The following is a 9,045-nucleotide window of genomic DNA, read 5'->3' on the forward strand; positions in this document are numbered from 1 at the left end:
AAAACATCATCGTTTTCTCAAAATCACATAAAGCCATATTATAACATCAGCTGAGATAAAGAATAAAATAAAATATTAAAATCACGATGTATCTCGCTGCATTGCACGAGTACGCTTCTAATATATAAATAAAGAGAGTGATAATTGGCATCAATAATTCTTTTAAGAGTAAGTTACAAATTTTAACCACGTGATTGTATAAAAATTACGATTGGTTCTCTCAAATAAAATAATTATACGTATTATCATGCATCTTTACCATCACTTTCTACAGATCTTTTTTTCCCTTAGAATCCTACCCTGTATGATTTCAATTTCGATCAAAAAAATTTGACAGCCTTTTTCCAATAATCTTCTCGCACAGCTTTTTTCCCTTCTTATTCCCCCACTTCCCAAATCAATTCCAAACTCAAAACCAAATCCATTACTTCTGAAAACGAGTGTAACCTTCCCATAAGTCACAAGAACCTAACCATTTTGGATTTGATGGTCGTGGTTGCTCATTGCAGTAGAAAAGAAGAATAAAAAAGGAAAAAATCGTGATGTTGCAAACCGTACCCGTGAGATGGTGGTTGTGACCTTCTGAAAAATCTTTCATCCTCATTCATCACAAAGTTACAAATCCCGACTTTAATGAGGTAAAAAATTTCTTGATGGGTTTCGTTTTATTTCTAATTTAAAGATACCATTTTCCTATACCCCAAAATGGGGATTCTAAAACTAGGTTTTCCAAAATAAAAAGCGAAACATACCACGTTTTGTATTAATACAATCTGCCCTTCAATAAAATATTATATACATATTCATATAAAGAACATAATTTGTGACAATACATATAGAAAAAGCCGCAAATATGCGATAAAAAGGAAGATTAAATTCCATAAAAAAATAAACTTAGGTTATTGTTGGTATCGTTGCAACCCTTGTTAAACAACACCAGAAGTAAAGATCAGTTGGATTATGAGTAAAATTAAATTATTAACTGATCAAATACAAATTTGATTCATTAAATATCTTACAATATATTTTTAAGATATCTTAAAATTCAAGTTCATAACTTAATATTGTATATATATACAACTTTTAAAACTTTGTATAACTACCAACTGATAAACACGTTCAAACATAAATAAATAAACTTTTAAGCTGTACTAATAGATTAAAAATACTTCATAAATATTTAGATTTTCAATTTTAATAAAAAAGACATTAATTTTCTATTATCCACTAACGATAAAAATTATCCATATTTGTAATAAATGGGCTTGGCCCAACAAATCAAATATGATACAGAAAAGCCCGTTGGGTTTAGGTCAAGTAAGTAGGTCGTTCCACCACCGCCGACCACCGCACGCTATAAATACGCATCTCCTCACCGTAAACCATCATCAAGCCATTCAAAACCCTACGTTTTTCGATTCATTGCTGCCACCCTTTCAAGTTCGATCTCTCTTTGTTTTTGTTTTTATAGTTTTGGGTATTTTATTCCGTTCTGAATTGGAAAATCTGATTCATCTCTCTTTCTCTGATGTTGATTTTATTGGCCATTGATGACAGTTTTTTAATTATGGTTTACTGAAAAGCTGGTTTTAATGGCAGTTACGTTGTTGAAAATCATGAACTAGGACGGTCTGAGGCTATTTTTCGACTCCATTTTCTTTTAGGAGTTTAGATGGTTCATTTGGAGTGGGTTGTGGATGATGAGATTCTATATTTACACAGTTATCCCTGTCTGATAGATTTAATCTTGATGAGATTATGTGATCTGACACAATCCCCCATACACTTTCTTGTTTTTGATTCTTGATGAATCCCTCCGTTTTTGTTGTTATCGTGTTGTGGATTTGAAGAAATACGCAACTTTAAGTGTTGGTTTGTATGTTATACATATACAACCATTTGATTGTTGATGGATTGAAACAGGTCTTAGGTCATGTTAGGTTTGCAGTAATGGATTTGGGGAATTTGAATTTCAAATCCATTTTCATGGATTGTTTGGATTTGAGATCTTAAAATTTAATTTAATTGAAATTCTACAAACGTTGGATTTTGACATGATGTTCGGGATTTCGTAGGATTGTATGGAATTTAGTTCAAAAAATGTTTAAAACATTTGTTTTATAACAATCTATTGAAGTCATAAACATTTTTTAAAATTTTCATTTTCACCGTTTTAAAGAATTTGTTCTAAATACTTTGTTCTAGCGGTCTAAAAATCTCTTTAGGTGCCGTTTGGTTTGTGAATTTGGAGGAATTTGATGGAATTGAGATGTTGAGTTTCATTGATTAAATTACTATCCGTGCAATGCGGCGGAAGCCATGAATTTTTGAAGTTCCACTGGTTTTATAAGGTAAGATTTAACGATGATATAGGTTACACTTGGTCTTTACATATTAATACAATTTGAATAAATAAGAGTTATGATTCCAATTACAGACTATCGATGAAAAAAATTGTATAATAGTTTAAAATCTAATATATTTAAAATCCAACATATTTAAACGACTCCACAAATATATTCGATTTACATCAAGAGCAAAGAACCAAGAAACTTGAGTTTTAAGATAAACACTCAAAATCAATAAAGAAAACTACAAATTTGATAGATCATAAGCCATGAAAAAATAAAAAAAGATGAGTTTTAGAATGAAATTTTAATTGCTTATCATTTTTTTGTCCAGAAACTCATATTAAGGTTGAATTAATATATGTGTATATATATATTTCAAAAAAAACCAAGAACATATTAATTCAAAACATATTATACAGTGTAATTTGAACAGTCTAACTCCAAAATATATAGTATATATATAAATAAATAACTATAAAAGTATAAATCGTAAATATTAAAAAAAATTACAGTATATATAATATATAATAATATAATTAAGTCAAAAACTATTAAATATTGAACTCATTTTGAAGGTATTAACGAGATAATTATAATGGTGTAACTTGTTAAAATAAAAATTTATTTTTTAAACATGTTTTAATTGATATACGATTATGTATGTTAATTTGATAAAGGTTTAAAATGAAACATTTAAAGTAAAGGACGTAAAGTAAATTAATTAATTAATTATARGRGTATAAAGTGTAAATTTAAAATTATAATTTTAAAAAAATTGGTTGTGAGAGTGTGAGTGTATGTGAGGAGAGAAGGGATGAAAAAGTGATTATAAAAGGTATTTTGTTCATTTAGAATTGAGAAAAGTACAATAAAAATCAATGGACTTTCTTGTTTGGAATGATTAAGTCCTTAGACTTTTTTTTAGAACAAATAAGTCTTTGGATATTCCAAAACATGTTAAATAAGTCCTTGGACAATTTTTGGAACAAATAAGTCCTTGGACATTCCAAAAAATGTTAAATAACTCCTTGGACAATTTTTGGAACAAATAAGTCCTTGAACAATACAAAACATGTTAAATAACTTCTTGAACTTTTATAAAACATTTTGGATACATTCTTATGACTTGTACAACTAGTTAAAGTGGTAAAATAGTGAAAAAAAATCCCCAAAAAAACTCAATGAATATTCATATTTTGAACGATTAAGCCCCTAAATATTTTTTGAACCAAAAAGTATTTAGATCTATAAAATTAAACAAATATAACAAAAAAATACTTATATTTACAAAAATATAATTACATTTAAAAAAGATTTTTGATAAAGTTTATTTTAATTGAAATTAAAATATATTCTGTCAATGATTTTTCAAACAAAAAAAAATAATTATTATTAAATTTATTTTAATTAAAAATATATATATCATGTATGTGATTTTTTAAATTAAAAAAATATTTAAAAAGATTACTGGTGAAATTTATTTTAATTAAAAATAATATATTTTATAATTTTTTTTAGTTTAAAAAATCACTGACAAAATATATTTCCGGATTTTTTTCACTATTTTACCACTTTATCGTTCAAAATATGAATGTTCATTGGGGTTTTTTCCGGATTTTTTTCACTATTTTACCACTTTAACTAGTTGTACAAGTCATAAGAATGTATCCAACATGTTTTATAAAAGTTCAAGAAGTTATTTAACATGTTTTGGATTGTTCAAGGATTTATTTGTTCCAAAAATTGTCCAAAGACTTATTTAACACTTTTTGGAATGTCTAATGACTTATTTGTTCCAAAAATTGTCCAAGGACTTATTTAACATATTTTGGAATGTCCAATGACTTATTTGTTCCAAAAGTTGTCCAATGACTTATTTAACATGTTTTGGAATGTCCAAGGATTTATTTGTTCCAAAAAAAGTCCAAGGACTTAATCATTCCAAACAAGAAAGTCCATTGGTTTTTATTGTACTTTTCCCTTTATAATTTTAAGACTTTAAGACTTTTGCTAAATTTGCTTAATAAGATAGTATAGATATTCTCTCGTTTGGTTCATTCTTTTTTACGAAATGAATCTTTAAAATCCTATAAATTCTACAAATAAAGGAATCTAACATTTCTTAGCAACTATGTATTTTGATGAAATGAAATTTTTATCTTCATTATACCAAATATGTCATTAACCTAATATACTCTAATCTCATAAAACTCAATATGACCATCATCAACCACCTCCGACTACTATTGATCTGAACCACCACCGACTACCACAGATCTGAACCAATGTCGACTACCACTGATTGGAACCACCACCACTAACTACCATCGATCTGAACTATCGTCGACCACCACCACCGATCTGAACTACCGTCGACCACCACTACCGCCGACTACCACTTATATTAACTATTGCCGACTACCACCGATCTGAACCACCGACGACCACCACCACCAACCACCACCGTTCTGAACCATCACATCTTAGAAGCTTGGTTCTAAATGATGTCAAGTCTCAAGTCTTAATAGACGTTTTTCTTGGTGTGATTTACGGCTTGCAAACATTTATTACATTATCATTATATATATTCAGATAATGGTTCAAAGAGAACACATGTGATTTACGTAAATACGGGAACACTTATAAACTCTTATCATTTTGTTTGAAGTCATAATTTTAAAGAGATTAAGGAAATAGTACAATATTAAATAAACATTTACTTCATTTAGGAATATCGAAATGCAAGAGTAAAACGGGGGAAAAAATACAAAGCACATAATGAAGAGACTGAGCCAATGATTCTGAATGTGACTATCACTGGTTTTTGACTTATCACATCATTATCACAATAAAATTATATTATTTGAAGTTTTCGATCTATCAAAACATTCAAATATTGTTCTCACAGCAAAATTATATAATAATCGACAACTGAGGCATCTACATAAGAAGTTTTCGATTCGAATAACAATATTTAAGGTACAATAACAAATTTAAGATAATATAAAACTATTGATAAATACTAATATAAGAAATTTTTGATTCTAAAGGGGTGTTTGGGATTGCTTATTTAAAACAACTTATTTTTTTACAAAAGCATTTATCAACTTATTATAAGTTAGAATGGTTTAATTGTTTTCAAAAACTCCTTGTTACCGGTTTGACACCGCTACAAGTTGTTTATCCAAACACTAAAAAATGTTTATTACTGATGTCATACCGAAATAAGTCAATAATTTGTTTTTATAAGCAATCTCATACACTCCCTAAGTATTTTATCAACTTTAATTGGTTAAAAGATAAAAAACACTCAATAAAATATTGAAAATGCCTCTCAACTATTTTATAAAATGTTAAATTATTTCATAAATTAAAAAAAATAGATTTTTCAATCAAGTTATTTTTATAGTTTAATTATCATGTCAATTTATAAACAAATATATTGATATTGAATAACGATAACAATTTGAAATCTTGTTCGTTGCTCTTCCAGTAACTGGTTATCATATATTTTGAATAAACATTGATTGAAATAAGAGGTCTGATTGAAATAAAATGTCTGAAACAAATAAATGATGGATAAAAATGGTGTTTACCCAATATTTTATATTAAGTGCTGACTAATTAAAAGTGACTGTTATACCCTTTTATTTGAATCAATTATTTATTGTACTGATATATCAAAAACTTTATAAAACACAATATTCAGTTTATATGATTTTTTTTATATTTATCTAATTGTAATGTTATTATATTTACTGTAAATTTAATGCAAAAGTTTTAAATGAATTTATTCATAATCACGAAAACCATACACAATTTCTCAAAGAGTTTATTAGGATATATTATATCTAAAAATACTAGATGAGATTGTCATTTTATATTTAAAAGTACAATACATTTCCTTAGGGTCATTGAGTAAACCCTTTAGACGCCATAAAGAAACCCAATAGCATCCCGTCTTTGCTCCCTACATCTGATCGTTGGCGTCTATCTGCTTCCATCGTTCGACTGTTGGCATCTCTCTGCTTCCATCGTCCGATCCTTGTTGTCTCTGTTTTTTAACGTTCGACTATTGCCATCTATCTGCTTATATCGTGCAATCGCTTTAGTTTTCTTGTTTTCGTTGTTCGGTCATTGTTGTGTCCTTGCTTCCATCGTTTGGTCGACGACATCTCCTCGTTCCCGTCATTCGGTCACCGTTGTATCCTTGCTTCCGTCGTCTGCTCGATCCCATCTCATTGTTCCCGTCGTTCGGTCGATGTCGTCTTTCTTAAGTCCCCCAATCGTCAGCATCTCCTTCCAATACTATCATTCTGTTTGAATGAGGGGTTGTGGATTAAGGTATTGTTGATTGACGTGTTTCGTTGATGATTTTGAAGGGTAAATGGGGGAAATTTCACCTTTATCTTCTGGTAGATACTAATAAACAACCCTTTAACTAAACCAAACGTACCGACACACGTTACAACGACCATGCACATTTAGGGTCACGCACCTGTGACCAGTCACCAGGCTACACACCTACCTTTTCTATAGGCTACATAAAACGAACTCATGTGCTCTTTATAGGTACACACCTTCCTTAGGTCATGGGGGCTACCTTCGGGAACTTCTGTTCCACTTGTACAACCCTGTTCGAGCATTACAGCTCCAAACTCAATTTCCCACTGTTTTTTTACTTAAATATAAACAAAGGTTCAAACTAAAATCAACATATAATCACCCAACACCTCCTCTAAACTGAACTAACCATCAAAACCATGAATTATCGTAACAACTTGATAGGATTATGCAATCTATGAAGTTTTTAGATCAATTTCCACCCCTAAACACCATGCGAGGTTGATTTAAACCAAGGATCCCAAATGAAATTCAATATTCAAAGAGTTCCCAATAAATAGAATCATTTTATCACCCAAAATGGGCCAACCACATCATAGGACCCTACATTGATTTTAGTCATATAAAGAAAAGACACGGAGAAATGACAATAGTACATGAAATAGAGGCTTAAACCACTTGACCTATAAACCTCCATTTATCTCCTTCTCCACACTTTCATCCCTTCTCATAATCACACACACACACACTTGCGCCTTGAAGAAATCGATCAACTGATGGGGAAACTAGAGGCCCAACTCCTTTAGCCTGAATTAAGAAATTTCTTTTAACCACTCTTGCAACTTTATCTTTATTTTTACCAAAATTAAGATTTGAGTTATTACACTGTCTATTCTAGTATTGGGTTTGGCGGTTTAAATCAATATATATATATACACACACACATACATAAACAGTTACTCACATATATAGAGAAAGTGTTGAAATTATAAACCCTATGTTCGCTATTATCTGAGTTCTCTCAAGTTTTCATCATTTTCTCATTCCATATCTTCTCATATAGAGATCGTATATTCCACAAAAATGTATCCATGTTGGTATGATTAGTTCAACAAAAAACTGGAAAAAAGAAAACATGGAAGTATTTCAACCTTAAAGAGGGCTAAGTTGTGTTTTCTACTTTTTTGGTTTTTCCTCTGCCTTTATACTTACACTACCATAAAGTGCAGTCTAGACATAACGTAAAAGTGGATTTGTATAGATCAAAATAATTTTGAAGAAAACCTTAACACTAGAATCGGCTGAATTGGAGGAATCTTGTAACAACCCGTCCCACATCGGTTGGTGAGGAGAACTAAACACTCCTTATAAGGGTGTGGATACCTCAACCTAGTATGACGCGTCTTGCCTTGTGGTATAGCGGGCAAGAAGTAMAACCGTGAGGCATTGTGGTTTAGCGTRCCAAAGCGGACAATATCTATCGCTTCCGTGCTGCGGACTCTGATATGCGATGACGCGTTTTGGGGCTTGCGTTGTGCGGCTGCCAGAAACAAAACCGTGCGGCTACTGCTTTGTGGTTTAACGGACATGTTAGTCAAAGCGGACAATATCATTGCTACGGGGTTCTGGGGGCGTTACAAATCTGGAGCCTAGATACTTTGGATAAATAACGTTTGTTTTATTAGTTGAATTTTAGAAATTTGGATAGCATTTGCAACTTGGATAATTCTGTAATTTAGGATGTAAGATAGTAAGGCACATAAAGTATATTGCATACATTTTGTAACTGCATCTTTTTCTCATTACACTGATTTAAAAACCATTTATTTAATAACATAAACTTCAGTAGTTATACCTAATATTTTAAATACTGTACCTCCTAAAATTTAGACATTTTTACTTTTAAAACTTTTTATCTCTGTTGCATATTGACTTGTAACAAACACACGTTGTACAACATAGTATAAATTATACAATCACATTTGATCATGTACACAAACATACGACATTTATATGTGGATATAAGATGTATCAATGGTTATATACGCAACCATATGTTGTTGCTTTAGTATATATCATATATTTTTACCTACTAGAAAGGTATTCGTACAATGCAGCAAAATACATCTCGATTTTAATATTTCGTTTTATTTTGTCTTTGTAGATGTTTTGATACGGATTTTATGTGGTTTTGAGAAAGAAATAATATTTTTATTTTTGAATAAAATATAAATTTGAAGATATCATAAAATTTCAAAAATAAATATATCAATATTAGTATCAAATTAATTATTTAAAAGTTCTTATTTTTGTGTGGTTTATTTAATTCAATTTTTTTATTATAATTTAA

The 9,045-nt window shown here is 29.9% G+C and overlaps 2 non-coding genes across 2 annotated transcripts; both read left to right on the top strand.

The window, feature by feature from the left end:
* Positions 1–1,543: 1,543 nt before the first annotated feature.
* On the top strand, positions 1,544–1,638 carry LOC112503526. The gene has a single exon (XR_003068008.1). It is a non-coding gene; the product is annotated as a small nucleolar RNA snoR20a (small nucleolar RNA).
* A 51-nt stretch (positions 1,639–1,689) lies between these two features.
* On the top strand, positions 1,690–1,776 carry LOC112503523. The gene has a single exon (XR_003068005.1). It is a non-coding gene; the product is annotated as a small nucleolar RNA R38 (small nucleolar RNA).
* Positions 1,777–9,045: the final 7,269 nt, after the last annotated feature.

Source organism: Cynara cardunculus, unplaced genomic scaffold (assembly GCF_001531365.2).
Source record: "Cynara cardunculus var. scolymus isolate 2C unplaced genomic scaffold, CcrdV1 Un_Scaffold_3174, whole genome shotgun sequence".
Taxonomy (NCBI): domain Eukaryota; kingdom Viridiplantae; phylum Streptophyta; class Magnoliopsida; order Asterales; family Asteraceae; genus Cynara; species Cynara cardunculus.